General features: G+C 41.1%; 1 protein-coding gene across 4 annotated transcripts in view; it reads left to right on the plus strand.

Annotated features, from left to right (window-relative positions):
- The window catches only part of LOC117563170 (nuclear receptor coactivator 2-like), an 81,994-nt gene that overhangs the window by 4,301 nt on the left and 55,382 nt on the right, over window positions 1-22,311 (plus strand). The window contains exon 2 of one of the 4 annotated variants that reach the window (XM_034241350.1): window positions 11,287-11,334. The gene's annotated coding sequence lies outside the window, so the exon portion shown is untranslated. Of the gene's footprint in view, window positions 1-11,286; window positions 11,335-14,399; window positions 14,709-22,311 lie in introns of those variants that run through there. The other 3 variants (XM_034241351.1, XM_034241353.1, XM_034241352.1) reach the window with 3 other exon arrangements.

Raw genomic sequence — 22,311 nt, forward strand, 5'->3', positions numbered from 1 at the left:
AAATGTAGCTTGGCTAAGCTAACGTTATATATGCTCCGACCGTCCACACTCACAACAACGGCCTACAGACATAAATAAACCAGCGACTGTATTCGCCATGACACAGGCAGTCTGTGGTTTGTACTGGTTTAACTTTTGTCTAGTTTCTGAACAGATATGAGGAGCTCTGAGGGCTAAGAGCTAACGGCTGTGTTGTTTTTCTGGGGCTCTCATTGAAGATGACGTCACGGCTCCGCCTACACTGCGTTACTATAGTAACTACCCCAGTTCCTAAACTGTAATGGAAGCGCAGCATTAAAGTGAGCCGGGCCTAATAAGACTTAATCAAACCGAGCGAGGCCTGCAGTGGAAACGCGCCATTAGAGATGTGAAAACTAAGGTAATTGAATCTTCCACTGCATTTAGGACCTCTCGGTGTTAACGGCAATGTAGCTTCTTCCCGAAGTCCACTCACAGCTCCTTGGTCTTGTTTAGGAGAAGGCTGCATCTGGACCCGGTGACGACATTACCTATTGACGCAGCAACCACTGTAAGTTCTATTCTTGTTTAATTAGACTTCTCTGTTTCATTTATTCGACTCTGTATAAATTGTTATTGTAGCGTAAACGGCTAAATCGCGTTTGAGAGATTTTAAATCTCAGATCTGCTCAGGCGAAACCTGCTTTACAGGTCTCAGCACTCAAGCCTGCATTAATATAGGCACGGCCAGTCTATTGATAGCGTGAAGTACAACCGCGTGACTCAGTCATTTTGTACCTTAAAAAGCATTTAAATACCGCATTTAAAATCTGATGAACTCAGTGTGCATCTGGACCCGGTGACGACATTACCTATTGACGCAGCAACCACTGTAAGTTATATTCTTGTTTAATTAGACTTCTCTGTTTCATTTATTCGACTCTGTATAAATTGTTATTGTAGCTTAAACGGCTAAATCGCGTTTGAGAGATTTTAAATCTCAGATCTGCTCAGGCGAAACCTGCTTTACAGGTCTCAGCACTCAAGCCTGCATTAATATAGGCACGGCCAGTCTATTGTCGCCCATCAGCTGTAGATAGTTAACTAATTAGAGGGCCGTGGCCCTACAGCTGTGAGAACTGAGCAATCAGGCGTCCATTTCGGGTAGCTCTTTCCTGGAGCGTCAGCTTCAGCGTCAGACAGCCGAAGACTGACAAAGACATTGGAGTCCTGCGGGAGTCTCTAAGACTGACAAAGACATTGGAGTCCTGCGGGAGTCACGAGGGAGGCAAAGACTGACAAAGACATTGGAGTCCTGCGGGAGTCAAAGACTGACAAAGACATTGGAGTCCTACGGGAGTCACGAGGGAGGCAAAGAGGAGGCAAATCCTACTCTGATCGAGCTGGTGTCTTATTTCTCTTTTCTTTAGTTTTCTAGCCCCTCATGCTATAATCATGTGTATTTTCTCTATTCCTGTTCATGTGTCTTCTCGCAATTATCACTGGCCCTGTGTATCTCCTAATCGATATAACCGGCCTGCTCTCGTCTATCCCACGTGCTCCACTGAGATCCAACATCTAGTTTCTGGTGGCCTGTGGAATTGCCAGTCAGCTGTTCCTAAGGCTGACTTCATCTCTGGCTACGCCTCCCTGCAGTCTCTGGATTTCCTTGCTCTCACTGAGACCTGGATTACTCCATCCAACACATCCACCCCAGCAGCTCTCTCCACTGCATATTCCTTCTCCCATACACCCAGACCCACTGGCAGAGGAGGTGGCACTGGTCTCCTGCTCTCTCCCAAATGAAGCTTTTCCCTCTTCAAGCTACCTAACTTCACTCCTTCCACCTTTGAATTCCATGCCGTCACAGTAACCCATCCTATACAGTTAACCATTGTTGTTCTCTACCGTCCACCAGGCGCCTTGGGGGACTTCTTGGAGGAATTAGATAATCTCCTCTCACTCATCCCTGAAACTGGCCCTCCCGCTGTACTTCTCGGAGACTTCAACCTCCAGACGGGGAAGATAGACGAACTAACATCTCTGTTAACCGCCTTTGCTTTCTCACTGTCTCCGTCCCCACCGACTCATAAAGCTGGCAATGTCCTTGATCTCATATTCTCAAGGAACTGCGCTACTTCTAACCTCTCTGTAAACCCGCTCCACACATCCGATCACTTCTTCATTTCATTCTCTCTATCCCTTTCCAAACATAACAAACTAATCTCTTCTCATCCTGCACTTGTCCGCCGTAACCTTCGCTCCCTCTCCCCCTCTACCTTTGCCTCGTCGGTGCTCTCAGCCCTCCCTTCCTCTGATTCGTTCCATCTCCTGCCTCCAAACTCTGCTGCAGAAACTCTCCTCTCTACTCTCTCATCCACTCTGGACTCGCTCTGTCCTCTCACATCTCGGCAGGCTCGTCAGTCCCCTCCTGCTCCCTGGCTAAATGATGCACTGCGTGCTAATAGAACCGTCCTTAGGGCAGCAGAGCGGAAATGGTGGAAATGTTAACACCGTGACGACCTCCTAACCTATCAAGCTCTCCTCTCCTCTTTCTCTGCTTCGATCTCTCAGGCAAAAAGCACTTTCTTTCAAGATAAGATCCAATCTTCCTATTCCAATCCTAAAAAACTATTTTCCATCTTCTCCACCCTCTTGGACCCTCCAAAAGCTCCTCCCCCCTCCTCACTTCTGTCAAGCGACTTTGTTACCCACTTTGAAAAAAAGGTTGATGATATTCGCTCTTCTTTTTCTGACTCACCTTTACTCACCGCTGGGTCACCAGACCCTCCTTCCACCAACACACTAACCTCCTTTTCCCCTCTCTCTCCAAGTGAGGTTCTTACCCTCATTACCTCTGCCCGCCCTACCACCTGTCCTCTGGACCCTATCCCTTCAAACCTCCTTCAGACTATCGCTCCTGATATTCTACCGTTTCTCTCCCATTTCATCAACACTTCTCTAACTTCTGGTCACTTTCCAAACAGTCTCAAGGAGGCAAGAGTAAACCCTCTCCTAAAGAAACTTACTCTCAACCCGTCTGATGTTATAAACTACAGGCCTGTCTCTCTCCTCCCGTTCCTGTCTAAATCACTTGAACGCGCTGTCTTTAAACAACTCTCCTGTTATCTCAATCGGAACAACCTTCTGGATCCGCACCAGTCTGGTTTCAAGGCAGGTCACTCCACAGAAACTGCTCTCATTGCTGTCACGGAGGAACTGCACACTGCCAAAACTGCATCCCTCTCCTCTGTCATCATCCTATTGGACCTGTCTGCTGCATTCGACACGGTGAATCATCAGATCCTCCTTCGCACTCTCCAAAAACTTGGAGTTTCAGGCTCTGCACTTTCCCTCCTCACCTCATACCTGAAAGACCGTACCTACAGGGTGACTTGGAGAGGGTCTGAGTCCGACCCTTGTCAATTAACTACGGGGGTCCCTCAGGGCTCTGTTCTTGGTCCCCTCCTCTTCTCCCTGTACACAAACTCGCTCGGATCAGTCATTAGCCCGCATGGTTTTTCTTACCACTGCTACGCTGATGACACCCAATTAATTCTGTCCTTTCCCCGCTCAGAGACCCAGGTCGTTGCACGCATCTCTGCTTGTCTAGCTGACATCTCTCAGTGGATGTCTGCTCACCACCTCAAGCTCAACCTTGACAAGACTGAGCTGGTCTTCCTCCCGGGAAAAGATTGTCCCACTCTTGACCTAACAATCAACATCGGCACCTCAGTTGTTTCCCCGACTCAGACTGCAAGGAATCTGGGTGTGACCCTAGATAACAACCTGTCCTTCACTGCAAACATCGCTGCTACAACCCGTTGCTGCAGATACACGCTTTACAACATCAGGAAGATACGTCCCCAGCTGACTCAGAAAGCGACTCAGGTTCTGGTCCAGGCTCTCGTCATCTCACGCCTAGACTACTGCAACTCCCTCCTGGCTGGTCTACCTGCATGTGCCATCCGACCTCTGCAGCTCATCCAGAATGCAGCGGCTCGTCTGGTCTTCAACCTTCCTAAATTCTCCCACACCACTCCGCTCCTCCGCTCCCTTCACTGGCTTCCGGTAACTGCTAGAATCCACTTCAAGACACTGGTACTTGCTTACCATGCTGCGAATGGATCTGGCCCTTCGTACATCCAGGACATGGTTAAACCGTACACCCCAGCGCGTGCACTACGCTCTGCATCAGCCAAACGGCTCGCTGCACCCTCGCTGCGAGGGGGACCCAAGTTCCCATCGGCGAAAACACGTGGGTTTGCTGTCCTGGCTCCAAGATGGTGGAATGAGCTCCCCATTGACATCAGGACGGCAGATAGCTTGCACATCTTCCGGCGCAAACTGAAAACTCATCTCTTTCGACTCCACTTCGAGCGTTAGAACTATTAACGAAGCACTTTTATACTAATAAAGGACTGGCTTACCTAAAGCCAGTTGAGTAGCACTTGAAATGTTTGGCTCTATGAAACCTGATGTACTTATATGATTCTGTTTTCTTCAAGGTTGTGTCTTCCTGGTCGAATGTACTTATTGTAAGTCGCTTTGGATAAAAGCGTCAGCTAAATGCAATGTAATGTAATGTAATGTAATATGCCCTCTATTTCCTTATGGTTGGCCCTTTTCTTTAATTGTTTTCTGTGATCAGGCCAAGCAGAACTGTGTCGTATGCAAACGTGGCAAGGCAATTTTATTTATATAGCACTTTTCAGCACGTGGCGATTCAAAGTGCTTTACAGATTAAAAGCAAACAACATTTAAGAACAAATACAGCACAAATACATTATTAAAAAGGCATTTAAAAACAGGCATAATAAGCATGTGATTATGGTGATGGTGTTGCAGTCAAAATTGTCTATAGGGAGTAAATCAGGGGACTTAATACACAGCCCTGTGGTGCTCCGGTGTTTAAAATAAAGGTTGAAGAAGTGTCTCTGTACACCCTTTAATTATCACCAGAAGTGAAAGGAATCGGATGCACGGTGAGATTTCTAATCCGAGGTATTCAGGCTTTGTGACGAGCCCGCAGAAAACTATGGTAGTAGCTAGCCATTGCTATTTACCATGCAAAATCATCCCTAGCCCTAAGAAAAACATCTGTTTACTTTAGTAGCTAGCCAATGAAAATGTTAAAACAACTAAATACAAAGTTTTGTTTTTACTTGCAACTCAAATGTTAGCTGCTTTAATCTGCGAAACTGGTGTCTCCATGGTTTTGTGAGAAACCAATATACATATGGCATCAAGACAACGCTGTTTCCATTGGCCAAAGGTCAATAAAGATTTATCTGTGTACCGCAATGTGGGTGGGATATTAGGGCTGTACCCAAATATCCGAATATTCGTTCGTTGGAGATATTGGGGTTTCAATTTCGTTATTCGTATTTATTTATTTTGAAAATTGAATTTTTGAAATCTCCAATATCAACGTAAGAGCTTGTGCCTCTTCGGGGGGTGCTAACACTTAACCATAAACGTTATCGTTTACTTTCTCCGTCTTTATATGTAGATATTACTTTTCTCCGTTAATCTCCGTCACCTTGTTTCCATAGCAACAACAACTTCTTGTCAACAGCGCTAACTCTCCTTCAAAATAAAAGCATGTCCATAAAAAATAGGAAGCCAAGCCAAATTACACTTAAGACATACAACTGCAACGAAAGTAACAAACACAATGCAATATCCTTTTCAATTTCAAAGAACACAAATTGGGTTGTATACATTGACAAATAACTATAAAACAACAATATTGTAGAATAACTAAATGAATGCCGTGAATAAAACCGAAATACACGTGATGAAGCGGTTCGCTGCTGATTATACGCCCCCCAGTCTCTGCACACACAGTATGAAAGCTGTACAAGGTTGAGGCTGCAGACTGAGAGCCAAGTCTAGCAGGTTGCATAACAAGTGCTAATTTGGTTAGCTGACTGACGGCGGCTGTAATTCTCCAGCTCTGACAGCACAGCGGAGAGAAGGAGAGTCCACAGGCTGCAGTCGGATAATTCGAGCTAATACAAGCATAACGAGCTTTTGCAGAACAAACACCGGCCAGAGCTGATCATCTCTGCTTTTTGGCGGCAGGGCGTTGTGTCCAAATGCAAGTGAGGAGGCTGAGCATTCAGAAGTCTGTGTGGCTTTTGCAACCTGAATTAATGGTATTGCTTAATGTTTGTACCCAAAACTCAGCCATGTACCATTTTACACTGCAATCAGAATCCACTATATTTAGCTAATTTGCATTTTAAGAAATTAAGTCCTTACAGGGAATCAGAGTCGTAGGATAACTCTTCCTTTTGTTGAGAATTACCAATAGTTTCCACTTATACATACATGACTAACATATATGTTTGCCTTCTGCTCCTATTTTGAATTTCTTTGTACTTACATTGAATAGGGTGTCTTAAAAAAAAGTTATAATCCTACATGTATTCTTTCCAGTAGTTTGAGTTAGTTGTATTATTATTGTAATGAAAGTACATTTTCCCATTTCTTCTTTTACATTGACAATGCTTTGTTCATTTCGATGGTGTTTTTGTTTCATTGTAAGATATGAAATGAGTTGCATTGGGAAAATACTACTGAAGCTTTAGACCTAATTTCTCCATTGAAAGCAGCTCTGAGGTCGACACTCATGTTTGTTTTGATTCGGCGTCACACATCTGTGGCAGGAGGCCGCACACCGAGAGGCGTTTGAGGATAAAGGACACATTTTAAATAAAAAGCTGTCCTTTTTAGATAAAAGCCAGAATAGCCTTTGAATTAGAGTCAAGTCTAAAGACAAAGCGTACACTTCCAATCAAGAAGTGCGGATATGAGTGACAAGCAAGCTGATTGGTTAATCCAAATTACTGTGGGAACATTTTGCGTTTTCTGCACATACGTAAATTAATTCCACTTCAAGGCACATCAGTCCACATAATAATCTATTATAACAGTATTTGTTCTAATGTACAGTATTTCCTTTCACTTTCTGCTTTTCTTATTCAATCAACATGTGCATAGTTGACTAATTCTGCATTATAGCTGCACCATTGTGTCTCTTGCACTTTCTATTGGGCTATTTTACTTCCTTATTTTAGTCTTTCGATGTTGTACTGTTAGAGGTCTTAAGAGACTTGGTTGATTGGAAGTCAATGGGAATGGATTGTGTATCGTATGCACGTAAAGTTGTACTCCTGCGTATCAATTGCTTTCATTTCCAAACCGTAAAGTAGTGATATTTGTGCGCAGACTTAAGAGACTGCGTTGGTTCATTGCCAACATAAGCTAAATCTGTAGCTATTGCACATATAACAACAAACATTTGAATCTTTAAATCTTTAAGGCTCTTGATATTGTTTTCCTCTGGCTATTGTCCCGCCTATTTACGTTGATCCATCAAAGTTCTGGATGTAGTGGTTTGTTCACTGGATTTAAGTTCCCTGATTTCCTCTATGCTTTCTTGAGTGGTTTGCAAAATGTGTCACTGCCTCCTAGTCTACCTTTTGATCTGTCCGAAAACACAGGCAAACATGTCCGAAAAAACTACACCTGTGTACATTTGCAAGCCGGAGATATGCAAGGCACATCTATTGACATAATGACAGCTCAAAATGGCCAATGGGACTTCCTCTAATTCCATGTATGGGCAGTATACAGTAAAATCACTGTCGGAAGGTAAAACCCTGACACCTTGAATCTGTTGTGTTGCAGATGCATCGTCGTTACAGTGGTTCATGCATGTCATATTCTTCTAGATTTTAGCATGCTTACTGAGTCTGTGTTGCTGCAGTAAAGCAGGGCGCCGTGGATCTGTGCGTTTCCATAGAGCTGCTTAGTAACTCACATTAATCAGTCAGGAAGTAGGCCGTCTCTCTGTGTGTGTCTCTCATTGACTTTCCATGACTCTTCCCTCTCTGTCTGACAGACATCGTGCGGTGTGTGTGTGTGTGCCAGTGTGCCAAAGTCTACCACAATGGCTCCTATGCAAATTATTAACTGTGAAGCTCCCTGTCACCAACAGCATAATGGTGTTGTGTGTGTGTGTGTGTGTGTGTGTGTGTGAATACGGGTGGGTTTTTTATTTCCTCTCAAAAACAAGGCGGAGTGGAATTCCACATGACGTACAAGTCATTTCTAAAAATACATTAAAGAAAGTCTAAATTGCGTTCCTGCTGTAAATCAACAGCTATTTGCATATTTAAAAACATGAACACTTTAGATATATTTCAGTCTTCTGTTGGCGCCGTCCATCTGTAGTGACATCATGTTTGCATGTGATTGTTTACCAACAAATCCACTGCAATGCCTCGTACAACAACAATGTTAGGTTTGTACGGCTGTGTCCATTTCGTATCCATGTTGTTCTCGTTAGGTCTAAGCTGGGGGATTCACTTCCTCATGATGTCTTATCAATATTTGAAAACAAAATGCAGGTATATATATTTATATATTTTAGAAATATGTTTAAAGAATTGCTCAAATCTAAGTTGTTTTTAAGGACTCCCATTCAAATGTACTTCCATACGTTCGTGCATTAACGTTCCTAATATATAGATTGTACATATTTGTCTTTCCTTTTTTATTAGAAAATCAAAATGCAAACCTTTTAATCTAAACTCAAGACAAACTGGGAACTAAACGAGTCACACCCTGAGCTGAGTCTGTCTGTTAGTGCGTGTGCAGGAAAAACATGTGTAATTGCATGTTTGTGCAATACACAAAGCAGTTGGGTAGAGATCAGCTGTTACACACACACACACACACACACACACACACACACACACACACACACACACCAACAAACTGTATGCAGCTTTTTCTCAGTGGAGGCAGGTGCATTTTGAGTGGTACGAGTCAGCTGGTTCCAACTGACTGAAAGGGCGAATGTCACACACACACACACGCACACGCACACACGCACACGCACACACACACGCACACACACACGCACACCAGGGGTTAGAACCAGCAGATGTTTAGATTTGGCCGATGACCAAAAAAAACCACTTCTTCTTTTTACTACTTTTCATTTGGTCCTCTTGATTACAGTAACCCTTTAGCACACTCACTCACACACACACACACACACACACACACACACACACACACACACACACACACACACAGTTGACCAGATTTACAAGATTTCTGTAGGTTTTTTTCAAACATTAGGTTATAATGTTATAATGTTATAAGTTTGACTTAAGTGAACGCTTTTGTTATCAGATCTCATGAGGGTTGGTTGCTGAGACAGACGGATTTGGCTAATTGCTTTTGGAATAAGATTCAACTAGCACCAATTTGAGCAAGGTAGAAACTAGAAAACGAGTATCTTCATTGTAACCTTTCTGAGGAGAACATAATGACATCTGATGCTTCTTGAAAATATTAGTTTCAGAGATAAAGGGAAGCAGGTAGACGTTTCTGTGTCTTTGCCCGCGGGCACAACAACAGGACATGTGATCCGACTTTTGCAATTGAGACCCAGTTAAACATGAGAATAAACGGTAAGACCCCTGAAACGCCTCCATTGGACTCCTTTCTTTACTTCCTCAACATAATGACATCACTATGGAACATTCACATTTGTATTGGCTATAGCGCTCCAACACATTGTACGTGATAGGCTAAGCGGCGGGACATCTCTAAGCGGTGGACCAATCACAACAGAGCCGGCCAGCTATGAAGAAATAAGGCACTTTTTTAAAACAACTTTGAAGATTTCAGGATGAATCATTTAGGCTATGATCTGATTAAATAACAACACATTTAGCAAGTTACAAACTAGAACATGTCAATGAGTGGAGTCACAGTCATAGTGACCCTTTCTCACATTTAGGGAGGAAGAGGTCAGAGAGAGGATGTGACGTGTGATATTTCCAGTAAAATATTAGATTTCACCCGATTACATAAGATAAGGAGGAGCAGGTAGCCTCTCTCAGGGTCTTTGCTCGAGGGCACAACAACAGGACACCTGAGACAAAGTTAGTCTGCAACATGAGAATAGAGTGATAACACTGTAAACTCCTTTAATTAATAGCAGCTGTGAGATTCAAACACGTTTCTGCTTAAAGATAAACAACAAGGAGAGTACATTAGAGAAATGAAAAGACATACATTAACTCAGCTGTTCAAGGATCGTGAGGCGAGTAGTTTTTGTGAAATGGGATGTTTGTGAACGTGAAGTGAAGCCGGGGGGATCTCTGTGAATCTGGATCAGCACCACACTGACCTCACAGTGGGACACGGGCCTCACAACGCTCTGAAACCAGTATCAGTGTGTGGGAAAAGCAGCAGGTCCTCTTGTTGTTGTGGGCAGCAGAGAGACTTCCAGTGGGTGAAGTTGTAAAGTGAAATTCTGCTTCAGTATTTCACACTGTAAAAACTAAACAGTACATGTTTTAAAGGTCCACTGTTTTTCATCAATCAATTATAAGCCTCAGATTTATACAAAACATGTCTCTGAAGTGTTTGGCTCCAAACAGATCATTGCAGCATTACCCATAATAATCGTTTGAATTTCCACGATTCCGATTCTACTTCTCAATTCCGGTTCTTTGAACGTTCAGGGTACAAAAAGGATACAAGCTTCTTCCACCAAACAATTACATTTATTCGAGAAACCTTTACACAGGTTAGTTTCCAGTAATATTCACATTAATCAGTCTGTTTATATTCACTGCTAACTGTAACCTGAGAACCACTGAAGCTACAACAGTGCAACTTTTAAAGGAACCCCCCCCATTTAAAAACAGCTCAAGCATATCTGCCTCTCAGGCATACCGGGAGACATGTTTGAAAATTTTAAAGTAAAATGCTTCAATCTGGTGCACTTTGAGCAGAATGACTAGAGACTAGATCTAGGGGGTTCAACTCTACACACCCATATGACAAAGATCGGTTTACATTTTAATAATTAAATAAGTATGTGAGCATAACCCATAGCCAATAACAAATACATGTAACGTATTTTATTTTTGTTGTTCATTCATATCTTATTTTATAAATGCATATTTTTGTATCTCTCCAGTTGAAAACGATATGTCTGGGTCACTGTCCTATAGTAAACATTGGAATGATTTCAAACATGTTTGATCCCAATCATTATAAAGGAGTGCCTTGGAAATATGTGTTTACATTGTGATCAAACCGTTTGAGACCTACTGAGATAACTTAGACTAAAGTGAACTATCCTCAGGGTTGTCTCAGGTTGGTCTGAGTATTTCATTTGAATTGCATCATGGGAGTTTAGTTGTCACTGTTTTTGATAAAGGTCTGTCTCAAATTGAATGTGCAAAAACCAATTTGATGTTCATTATTGTTGTTTTATGTGTTTTACAGAGAGGACTATATGATGATGGATGTTACCCAGGATGCTTTGCATATGAGGTGAGTGAGCTAATTATTTTGCGCTTTTTAAAATGATCATTATCAGATACATTTACACAGGTTTGAATTTGCGTTTTAACACTTGAATTAATTCAGTATGATATTGCTTAAAAATATTAGTGAAGGGAGAGTCAGAGTCGTATCGTGTGTGTGTGTGTGTGTGTGTGTGTGTGTGTGTGTGTGTGTGTGTGTGTGTGTGTGTGTGTGTGTGTGTGTGTGTGTGTGTGTGTGTGTGTGTGTGTGTGTGTGTGTGTGTGTGTGTGTGTGTGTGTGTGTGTGTGTGTGTGTGTGTGTGTGTGTTGTGTGGTGTGTGTGTGTGTGTGTGTGTGTGTGTGTGTGTGTGTGTGTGTGTGTGTGTGTGTGTGTGTGTGTGTGTGTGTGTGTGTGTGTGTGTGTGTGTGTGTGTGTGTGTGTGTGTGTGTGTGTGTGTGTGTGGTGTGTGTGTGTGTGTGTGTGTGTGTGTGTCCCGCTGCTTCTCCCCGCGCTTCCACCCGTCCTTTTTCCCCTTCCCCTCCCCTCTTTCTCCCCCCACCCCCCCCCACCCCCCCCCCCCCCCCCCCCCCCCCCCCCCCCCGTTGTGTTTTCAGCTCTCACTTTGTGTGAGGCTCGTTATCAAACAGAGACGAGACTTATTATGTAAAACAACTCCCTTTCTCACCCTCTCTGTGTTTCTCTGTGTCGTCTGACAGACTTCCACATGCTCTTATTTTGAAAGTCGTGGTACTTTAAAAAACATTAGGCTTCAGTAAAGGCGCTTTGTAGATGTGTTATTCCCTTTGAACTTTATAAAATGTTACTATAGACGTGATATGGCGGCCAAAAGTCTGTAGACATCCATTTGTCTTTGTCTTCCCTTATTTCCAGTGAACAGTAATATTATTATCTTTTTCATTTGCATTTTTAGAAGTTTACAGGGAATAAACAACAAAACAAAATGCAGTTCAAACTATAGCGCATGCAAAAGGAGGGTAGAGAAAAGGTTGGACATCAATTTATAGGATTATTATAACAGATAACAGAACAAAATGTATTCTCATGTGTACATTAATTGTCATATTCAACCCTAAGGTCATTAGTCATGTTTTGTGTTGTATACTTCTCTAATTCTCTCATATGTTGTCGAAGTTAGATCCTTCCATTTAAAGTGTATTAGCTCATCGTCTGTTGACCAATTGCCTGTCATTTGAAACCTCAATACTTTTAGACAACAGAGTGCTTTCTCTTAGTCGCAACAGTTTGGGAAAAACTCTCTTTTTTCAACGTGACAACGAACCCGCGCACAAAGCATTGTTCCTTAAGAAAACGCTTTGCCTTTTTTTGTGAAAGAACTTGAGCTCTGACCTCAACACCTTTTGGGGTGAACAGGAAGTGGAGTAAATTAAGGTTTTTGTGGAAAGCCTCACTAAAAATGGAGGTTGTTGTTTCAGCAGATTAATGCTTCAATCACATGTGGGTATTGTGGGTCAGGTCTGCAGGTGTAATTACGCTTATTCAGCTCATATAATGGTCAGGTGTCCACATACTTTTGGCCATATAGTGTTTGATACTATCATTAAATCACTTGGCTTCTGGCAAGCTTCCATCTGCTTTTATTTTGAAAGTTTGGTGACTAAAAAAGCAGTGAAAAGTGCTTTGTAGTTATTTTTCCATATGTAATAATGAGATGATTAAGGACCTAATCAGCTGTCCACACGCTTCATATAGTGTGTGTTACTATTATATCCCAGAGTTGTGGGAGTCAAATGACTTCTAACAAACTTCCACCTGCTTTTATTTTGAAATTTTGGTGACTGAAAAAGCAATGGTTTTCTGTGAAAGTGCTTTGTTGGTCTTTTGTTATTCTTCAAAATATGTATGTAACAAAGAGATAAATAAAGGCTTAGTCAGCTGTCCACATACTTTTGTACTTTCATATAGTCTTTGATATGTTGGCCACAAATCACTTGGCTTCTGACAAGCTTCGATCTGCTTTTATTTTGAAAGTTTGGTGACTAAAAAAGCTGTGTGTTTCTGAGAAAATGCTTAGTTACTGTAGTATTTTCTTATACTTCAAAATAGATATATGTTACAAACAGATGAATAGTCAGCCACACATTTCTCTGTCAAATGACTCGTTGGCTTCTAAAATACTTCCATCGGCTTTTATTTTGAAAGTCTGGTGACGGAAACGCAATGGTTTTCTGGGAAAGTGCTTTGTAGGTCTTTTGTTATTCTTCAAAAATATATATGTAACAAGGAGATGAAGTAGGATTTAGTCAGGTTTCCACACACTTTTGGCTCTATAGTGTCGGTTACTATTAAATCAAAGAGTTGGCCACAGATTACTTGGCTTCTAACAAGCTTCGATCTGCTTTTATTTTGAAAATGTGATAACTGAATAAGCTGTGTGTTTCTGAGAAAATGCTTTGTGACTGTAGTCTTTTCTTATTCTTAAAAATAGATATGTAACAAGCAGATGTATTAGGACTTAGTCGGCCACAATTACTCTGTCAAATGACTCGTTGGCTTCTGACAAACTTCCACCTGCTTTTATTTTGAAATTCTGGTGACTGAAAAAGCAAAGGGTTTCTGTGAAAGTGCTTAGTGGACTTTTTTCTTTGTATTCTTCAAACTATATCTTAGAGAAATGTCACAAAGGGATGAATTAGGACTCAATCAGGTTCCACATACTTGTTGCCCTATACTATAGTATATGTTACTATTATTATATATTATTATTATACATCCCAGATTAGGCCAAAAGTTAGCATCCAATTGTATGAACCACCAAGCTCTAACAATCTTTCACGCAACATTCAGAAATGTAGTTTGTTTTTTGGACATGAATCGATTAAAAAAACATTAAATTATTACATTTTAAAAAACATTTAAGGTGTATTTAATCAGATTTGAGTCCAAAAAGACATGAAACGGTTGTCACAATGTGTAATGCGAGTCCAACATTTAAGAACAGCAGGTCATGTAAATCATTCAGTATCTGGAGGGAGGTTTTTTTCTGCACATTGGCTAATAGGAGGGAGGAGTGTGTGTGTGCTGTGGGAGGAGACAGGGCGGAGTGTGTGTCCCCCTCACCCTGTGCATGGCAGGGGGAGGGGGAGAGAGAGAGAGAGAGAGAGAGAGAGAGGATTTGTGGCATCTACTTTGTCAGCTGTCATTAGGCGCAGATGACACACGAAGGTAATCTGGCAGAGAAAAAGAGGGGAAATACAAAACGAGTGTGTGATTGAGTGCCGTGTGTGTGTGTGTGTGTGTGTGTGAACTGCTGTGTTGCTTGTGTGTGTGTGGTGTGAAAACCAGAGCGTCCGCCCGGCCGGCATGGGATGGATGGTCGGCCGGATCTGGACTGGTTATGGACTGGTTTAACCAAAGCAGAAGTAAGTGACTTGATTTTATTTTGAAAAACAGATTTAAAGGGCCGGTACTATAACATAGAGCTGTGTTTACTCCTGAAGGAAGTCTTTAACTGAGTTTGTAGTTGATTGTGTATGCACCATACTGTTTACTAACAAAACTGAAATGAAGCAAACTTTAACTATAAGAAAAAACATTATAAACTTTAAAAAATAGTGCTTTTGTTAAAACACCTGTAAGTCAATTTGGGATCCAACCATGTGAGGGGCTGATGTTTTGTTTACTTCTAAAAAGACAACATGTTTTAGTATAAATTGTTCAAATATGTTATGTTTATTTAATTTAAATCATTCAAATGGACTATTACAATACATATCTCAATATTTTGAACGACATCTTATTATTTGTATTATATTTTTTGACTTCTCATTTAGTGACTTGTCCATACATGTTCAAATGTCAAACCCCCTCTTTTACATACAGTATACATAACACAGGACAAAGATAAAAGCCTTCAATTCTGTTAATTCGTTTAGCATTTTAATTCGGAATAACAAGTATTATATAATCATGTAACAATGTATTACCAGTACGAGTTTTGATGCTCACAGTATGCAAAACTCTCTTAGTCAGAGTTGGACTTTGAGCTGTCGTGTATTATTGTGGTTTTGACTCAGTGTGTGTGTGTGTGTGTGTGTGTGTGTGTGTGTGTGTGTGTGTGTGTGTGTCTGTGTGTGTGTCTGTGTGTGAGTATGTGTTGGGGAGGAGTCGTTATGAGTGACACACACACACACACACACACACACACACACACACACACACACACACACACACACACAGAGTGCACAGTCAGCAGGCCTGTTGCTGCTCTGTCACCTGAGGTTTAACAGCCAACTGTTTACTCAGTTCTCCGTGGTTCAATAACAACTGTTGTTAGCACTCATTCAGAAAGAAACAGCTTCACGTCATGTGCAGCGAACAATTCAACAGAAAGCCAAAGTCAACCGGCAACGTTTTCACAGCTTTTACAAAGTCAGAGTTTCACAATGATGATGTTAACACTTATAGATAAATACGAAGTGGGAGAAGTCTTTTATGGACACACTTAGTAAGACGTTTGTTCTGTGTTATTCACTGTTTGCCTACAAGAGTATTTACACAGGACACAAGAATGCATGTGTTTATCCAGCATCTGAAAGCATGACTTATAGCCCTCAGAGGTAACCAAATTATTTGTCAGTATGCCTAAAAACAGACTCTATTTTGGAGCCATTTTTGTCTGAACACACTGATATAAGATCCTTAATGTACTCGCTGCAGAAACAGGGGTTTTACGAAGTCTCTCAGCTGTGACTGTATGTTAATGTTCTCACTGCAGATAAGTAGATCAGGGAGTTGAAGGTGGAGTTTGACCCGAGGCCAGTTAAACAATGTAACACTCAGCAGTATTCTTGCTTTCGTTTCTTGTTTTAAAAGCTATACTCATCATATCAGTTAATTGAACTCCCATTCGTTTAGTCACCCATGTCCGATACAAGATGTATTGGCATCTAACTTGTCAGTGTATTACAGGATATCATTTATTAACACAAAGGAACTTTAATTTGTGGTATTGGTGTACAAAATGTGGCATAAAGTCGTGTTATCATGGTTTCTGGTGTTGAGAAATACAACCTAGATGTTCATTTTGGGTCTCAATACCACACATAACCGTTATCTATCTAAGTCAATGTTACGCCAAGTTTCTTTTCTCAAAGTGTCGTAAGTAAACTGATTAGTTAGCTCACTGTACTGATAAATGCCCATTGTAAAGAAAGGTCTAACACGTTTATTTTAATCGTATTGTCCTTAAACTGAGAAGCTTGATATGAAACTTGAGGGTAGAGCACATAGTTTGAAATCACTCTCATGAGTTGTGTCCCTAGTTGGCCGCTGTTGAATGTTGTAGCACATCACTTCAGCTGCTACACAGAGCATGATGAGATAGTGTCTCCGACTATAAACAAAGCCCCCCCCCACTTTTCAAATTCTTTCTCGGGCTGTACAAGCTTAACTGTGACTGCCTGACTGCTACACACAAGCATGTGGTTCAGTAGTTTTAGTTTAGTGCTGTTTTATAAAATACAGTAGCTCTGTATTTGTTGTTAAGTTCCTCGGTCTGATGAACACAGTGATTTAAGTGTTTGTTTTACTGCTAGTTTGACTTATGTTCAGTGTGTATTTGCAACATAAACATATAGTGGGTGTGTGTGTAACAAAACAATACAACCTACCTTGTTTTATATTAGTGTAACTTGGAGTTACAGTAACAATGAACAACAGACAAACTGTACTATTTTAATGAGTTACCTTACATTAGCCCCTGTTAGCTAGCTATGCTATTGCTGTTAGCAAACACATGTTAACTTAAACTGATGATTTAGCTTAGCATAGCCATTGTTAGCTAGCTAATGCTTTTAGTAAATAAATGTTAACCTAAGTTTATAAGTGTGTGTGCTCATAACAATAACACTTATACAAACTTCATATTTTGATATAACTTTACAAATATTACAGGAGGTTACAGCAAACAACTCCTACAAACCTAATGAGTTGGCTTAAATATGCCCCTATTAGCTAGCTATGCTACTGTTGTTAGCAAAAACATGTTAACTTAAACTGATGATTTAGTTTAGCATAGCCATTGTTAGCTAGCTAATGTTGTTATCCAAGAAACGTTAACTTATGATTGAACGGTTACACAAAATATTTAACTTTTTTTCTCTGGTTGTTGTGCTTATGTTAACATGCATTTACTACTGTCATTAGCATAGTCAGCTAACATTAGCAAACTCATAGGGTTAGTACAAGTTATTTGCTGGTTAGTGTTATGTTACCATTTCTACTGATCATAATTCCATTGTTGAGGTCTACTAGAATACATTTACATTGTTCAATGTTCCAAACTCACATTGGTTTCTCAAACAGCATCTCTGTATAGTATGTGTATTCACTCTCTGTCCTAAACGGCTTGTTGGAGCTCCTGCCCCCCCTCCCTGTGAGCCCACTGTGCTCTGATTGGTCAGCTCGCCCCCCCCACCACCGTTACAGCGGAACATCAGTGTTTATGTGTTACAATGTCGTTAGCAACCAGAAAATGACACCAGTAATGACAAACGGATAAAATCCAATCAGGTTTTATTTTTAGCACATTTTAAAAACGATTTTTGGTCGAGCCAAAGTGCTGTACATGCAAAATGAGATGAGAATGCTGCGTGGGGTCTGGGTGCCGTGTTGGCGGGGATGTTGCGCGGCTCGCTGCTGTGAGGAGGGGACAGTGTGAGCTAGCACCCGCACCCCCAAACGCGGCGCACCTACAGTGTAAGCGCGCCACAGTTTCGCCCCCCCCCTCCACGGATTGGACCAATGGGTCCATTTGGGTATGGGCACGTCACTGTACCCAGGAAGAACAAAATGGAAAAATAAAAAGGCCTTCTGGGGCAGCACAGACAGGTCTTTTCTGTGTTAGAGTTTTACTCGCTACAGGGTGCACTTTGAGGGTTTGTGACTCTGCAGACCGCTTACATGCAGAAAAACCTTCATAACACAAGGGGACGGGTGATAACCGGAAAAGCATGACATGGAACCTTTAACACTCTGAGTTTGTTACATCATAATATTAACGTTATACTGTTTAGCTTAGCATAATGTCAATGTATTATACATCCTCTCAGTAAGCTACTTTATTAATTGACGATTAGCATGATAAAAAACGTAACTGTGCAATATAATTTGATTGCATATGTAAACATTATTTATTGATAAGTAGAGCAATAAACATTCGTGATTTTTCATTTTAACACACGTGATAAAACACATGATTTTCCACGTTGGGTCCCGAGCCTGGAGCTCTGCTGCGGGACACTATTGAATCTGACATGTGCTAATCAGTGTAGGAAAATTGGATTGGGTGTTTGTTTTTCACATGGAAGAGTATCGAGGATGTGTTTCTTTTCGTGTGTGTGTGTGTGTGTGTGTGTACACTAATTGAGTTAGCATCTGGGCAGGCATGTTCAATGCTATTGATTCCGGTCTATAATGGATCTGGCTGTCACATTACAGTCATGAAGCTGCACATAGAGCATCTTGCAAACAAGCTTGTAAAGTTTACAATCTGTTTTGTCTGTGGTTCAAGCCACTAATCTTTGGTGCTGAAGTCATTGTGCTGGATAATGATTTTTGGGGATTTTCTCTTGATCCAGTTATTTTAAGTGGTGCTTTCTTGTTGTTTTGAAAGGTAATTATATACATGTTTTGGGTGATTTTAAACAAAAGTCCAATTTAGAGTCGTCATCCAACACCATATGGATCATTTCTACTGAATTAAATCATGAAAACATGTTTTTATTTTGCTGTAGCTTCAACTAATGCTAGCAATTTTGATAAAAGCATTTAGAAGTAGAGAAAACTAGACATTTTTGCAATTAAACAATGCTCATGTGACACTAAATCATTACCACTTTTAATTTTGCTGTTATTCAATTATCAATTAGTCTTTATTTGTTGAGGCGAGGACGGATGGGGGTTTTCTGGTTTGCCAATAAAGGCAATTGGTTTACAGTAAGTGGGTCAAATGTGTACAGCTTGAATTTTACGGCGACTCACTTCACAGCACACAGAAAGGCGTTTGCTTTCCATTCCAACACGCTGGTGTCAGGAGTCTCTGGAAGCTTTGACAGCAATTCAATTTAAAAAAAGACCAACAAGCTGCCAGGTGGCGAGAGAGACGCCACTGCTTTGTTGTCATGATGGCAGAATTTGGGATTTTCGGCACAAATCGGCTGATCAAAACTCCCTGCTTCTGAACATTACAGAGGCATTAGAAGTGTCTCTAGAGAGTATAACTTCCAACTCATTGGTGTCAGCCAAAAATATTAGGTATCCGGTTTTCTGTTGTGGTTTAAACTTAAAGGGGACCTATCATGCAAAATGCGCTTTTTGATGTCTTTTATTCATCAACATGTGTCCCCGGTGTGTCGGGGAACTCACGCAGCGTCAGAAAATAAAACCCTCTCTCTTTTCCTCCGTACCCTAATCTCTAAAAATGGGGCTACAACGGAGCTGATCCAGATTTGCGTCCGATATGACGTAATATCTGAAATGTGGACCCACGGCCCTATCAGAAACGTTGCTATCAGAAACAATGCCCGACTGTTTTGGACGTAATATGGTCGGTGTTGACATTAGCATCGCTAACACTCAGAGCTAACCTGTACTGGAGAGCATGTGTGTGAAGAAGCAGGAAGTAAAAAGGAACTCACCTTGTGGTATAACCGGCAAGAGAGAAAGCCTTTGAGCTCCGTACTGTTTCAGAGAGAATCCTTGATAATCCATGATATGGCGTTTCATCACCGCAGCATTTAGTTTAGACAGTAGCTGCCGGGTCCCGCATGAGCTCAAACCCCTCCTTTTTTTTTCAATTTAAAAAAAAAAAAAAAGCTTTATACCCCAAATCAGCACTTTTGAAACAGGAAGTGAAATAGAGGGATATGAGGCATGGCTAGAATGGGTGATCTGTTTGGTATTTTGAGCAAAACACTTCATAGACATGTTTTTTATATTTTTTTATATATCTGAGACCTATGCTATTGCCTAAAAATAGCACGATAGGTGACCTTTAAGTTGAGGGGATTTTAATGACATCTTATAAAAATTCCACATATTGGAAATGTCTCTGTTTTGGGAGTAACTGCCAAATCATTATTGTAAGCTACGTTGGATTTAGACTTGAACTTTGCACCATTTATTTTTGTATGTTAAGTTGAGGAGATTTTAAACATCTTAAGAGTTTTTTTTTGGGTTCCCAAAAAAGCAACATGCACCTTATTCCTTGAGTTGTACAACACTTAATGGCAAATACTTTAAATAATTTATTGTAAAACTGTGTCTGCTATCCAGTAATGACGCCTGTGACCAATACTAGATTTATTGACATGGGGTTTTGTTAGGGATGTTTTTGCGATGCTTGAAATGAATTGTTTGAGGTTTTGTGACTGAGCATGACTGTAGAGGTCTGTCATTGACCTGGAAAGGGTTCAATGATACTGTGAAGAAGAGAAAATACTTGCATGCATTTTGCTCTAAACATCTCTTAAGCTTTTAAACGGGTTGTAGTGTAACCAAACTCCAAAAGAACACATGGGAATATAACATCAAAGCAATACATTTTAGCTTTAAAAGAAGTGGGAAAAGAGAAAAAATGAAAAAAGTCAATAATGAAATGATGCTAACGCTAATAAATTCAGTTTTGTTGGTAAATTAAACTTGAAGACAACTGGCTAAATAAGTAAGATGTTGCAGGATCCGAGTATTTTCTGCTTACAGTGGACATTTCCAGGTGTTGGATGTTGTAGTGATGACTGTAGGAGACATTACCATGGAAATTATATGTTATCTCATCTTTCGTGCCAATGAAACTCTATTTAAATGAAGGCAAGTAACCTGAACCTTACGTATAGAGAGCCTCAGGGTGTCAAACATAGTCATATTTGTTCTGTGACGGTACACTTTGTTAAAATACACTTTTAAAAGTTGTATTTACCTCAATGTAGAATAGATGTTTTTGTTTCTAGCGGTGCAACCAAGAGATACTAATGCCGGCGATAGATCAACAGATACTTGTTGTCCCTGGTAACCAGTGTTAAGCCACCCACCATAAATTCAGCGGCTCAGAGCAGCATCAGCGTGGCACCAAAACAGCAGAGATGTACATAAAGAGATTGGACATATTGATGTGAACACACACACACACATACACACACACACACACACACACACACACACACACACACACACACACACACACACACACACACACACACATAGACAGACACACACATAGACAGACACACACATAGACAGACACACACACACACACACACACTCACACACACACACACACACACATAGACAGACACACACATAGACAGATAGACACACACACACACACACACACACACACACACACATACACACAGCACACACACACACACACACACACACACACACACACACACACACACACGATGCAAGCCCCTCAGAGTGGGAGAAGCCAGGGGTCTTAATCCAGCTGCAGCAGGGTATTACATCTACTTTGTGTGTGGGTGTGTGTGATGGGAGGGTTTGCTGGCCTTGACAGAAGCTTGGACGCCAAAGGAAAAAGGGTCTTAATTTCTCGTACATTGCCTTGTTTTGTTTTTTATGCTGCTGCAACGCAAACATTTCCCAAATTGGGATCAATAAAGTACTTCTTACTCTACCTATCTATCCACCTATCTACCTACCTACCTATCTACCTATCTACCTATCTACCTACCTACCTACCTACCTACCTACCTACCTACCTACCTACCTACCTACCTACCTACCTACCTACCTACCTACCTACCTACCTACCTACCTACCTACCTACCTACCTACCTACCTACCTACCTACCTACCTACCTACCTACCTACCTACCTACCTACCTACCTACCTACCTAATGAAATAGACATATATTGTTTCTCATAATCACCTCTTTCCAATAACCTCCCTGTCTCTCCCTTAAAATGATGATTCACTTTAAAGCATTTATCACGTGGAGATG

This window comes from Gymnodraco acuticeps, unplaced genomic scaffold (assembly GCF_902827175.1).
Source record: "Gymnodraco acuticeps unplaced genomic scaffold, fGymAcu1.1, whole genome shotgun sequence".
Lineage (NCBI taxonomy): Eukaryota > Metazoa > Chordata > Actinopteri > Perciformes > Bathydraconidae > Gymnodraco > Gymnodraco acuticeps.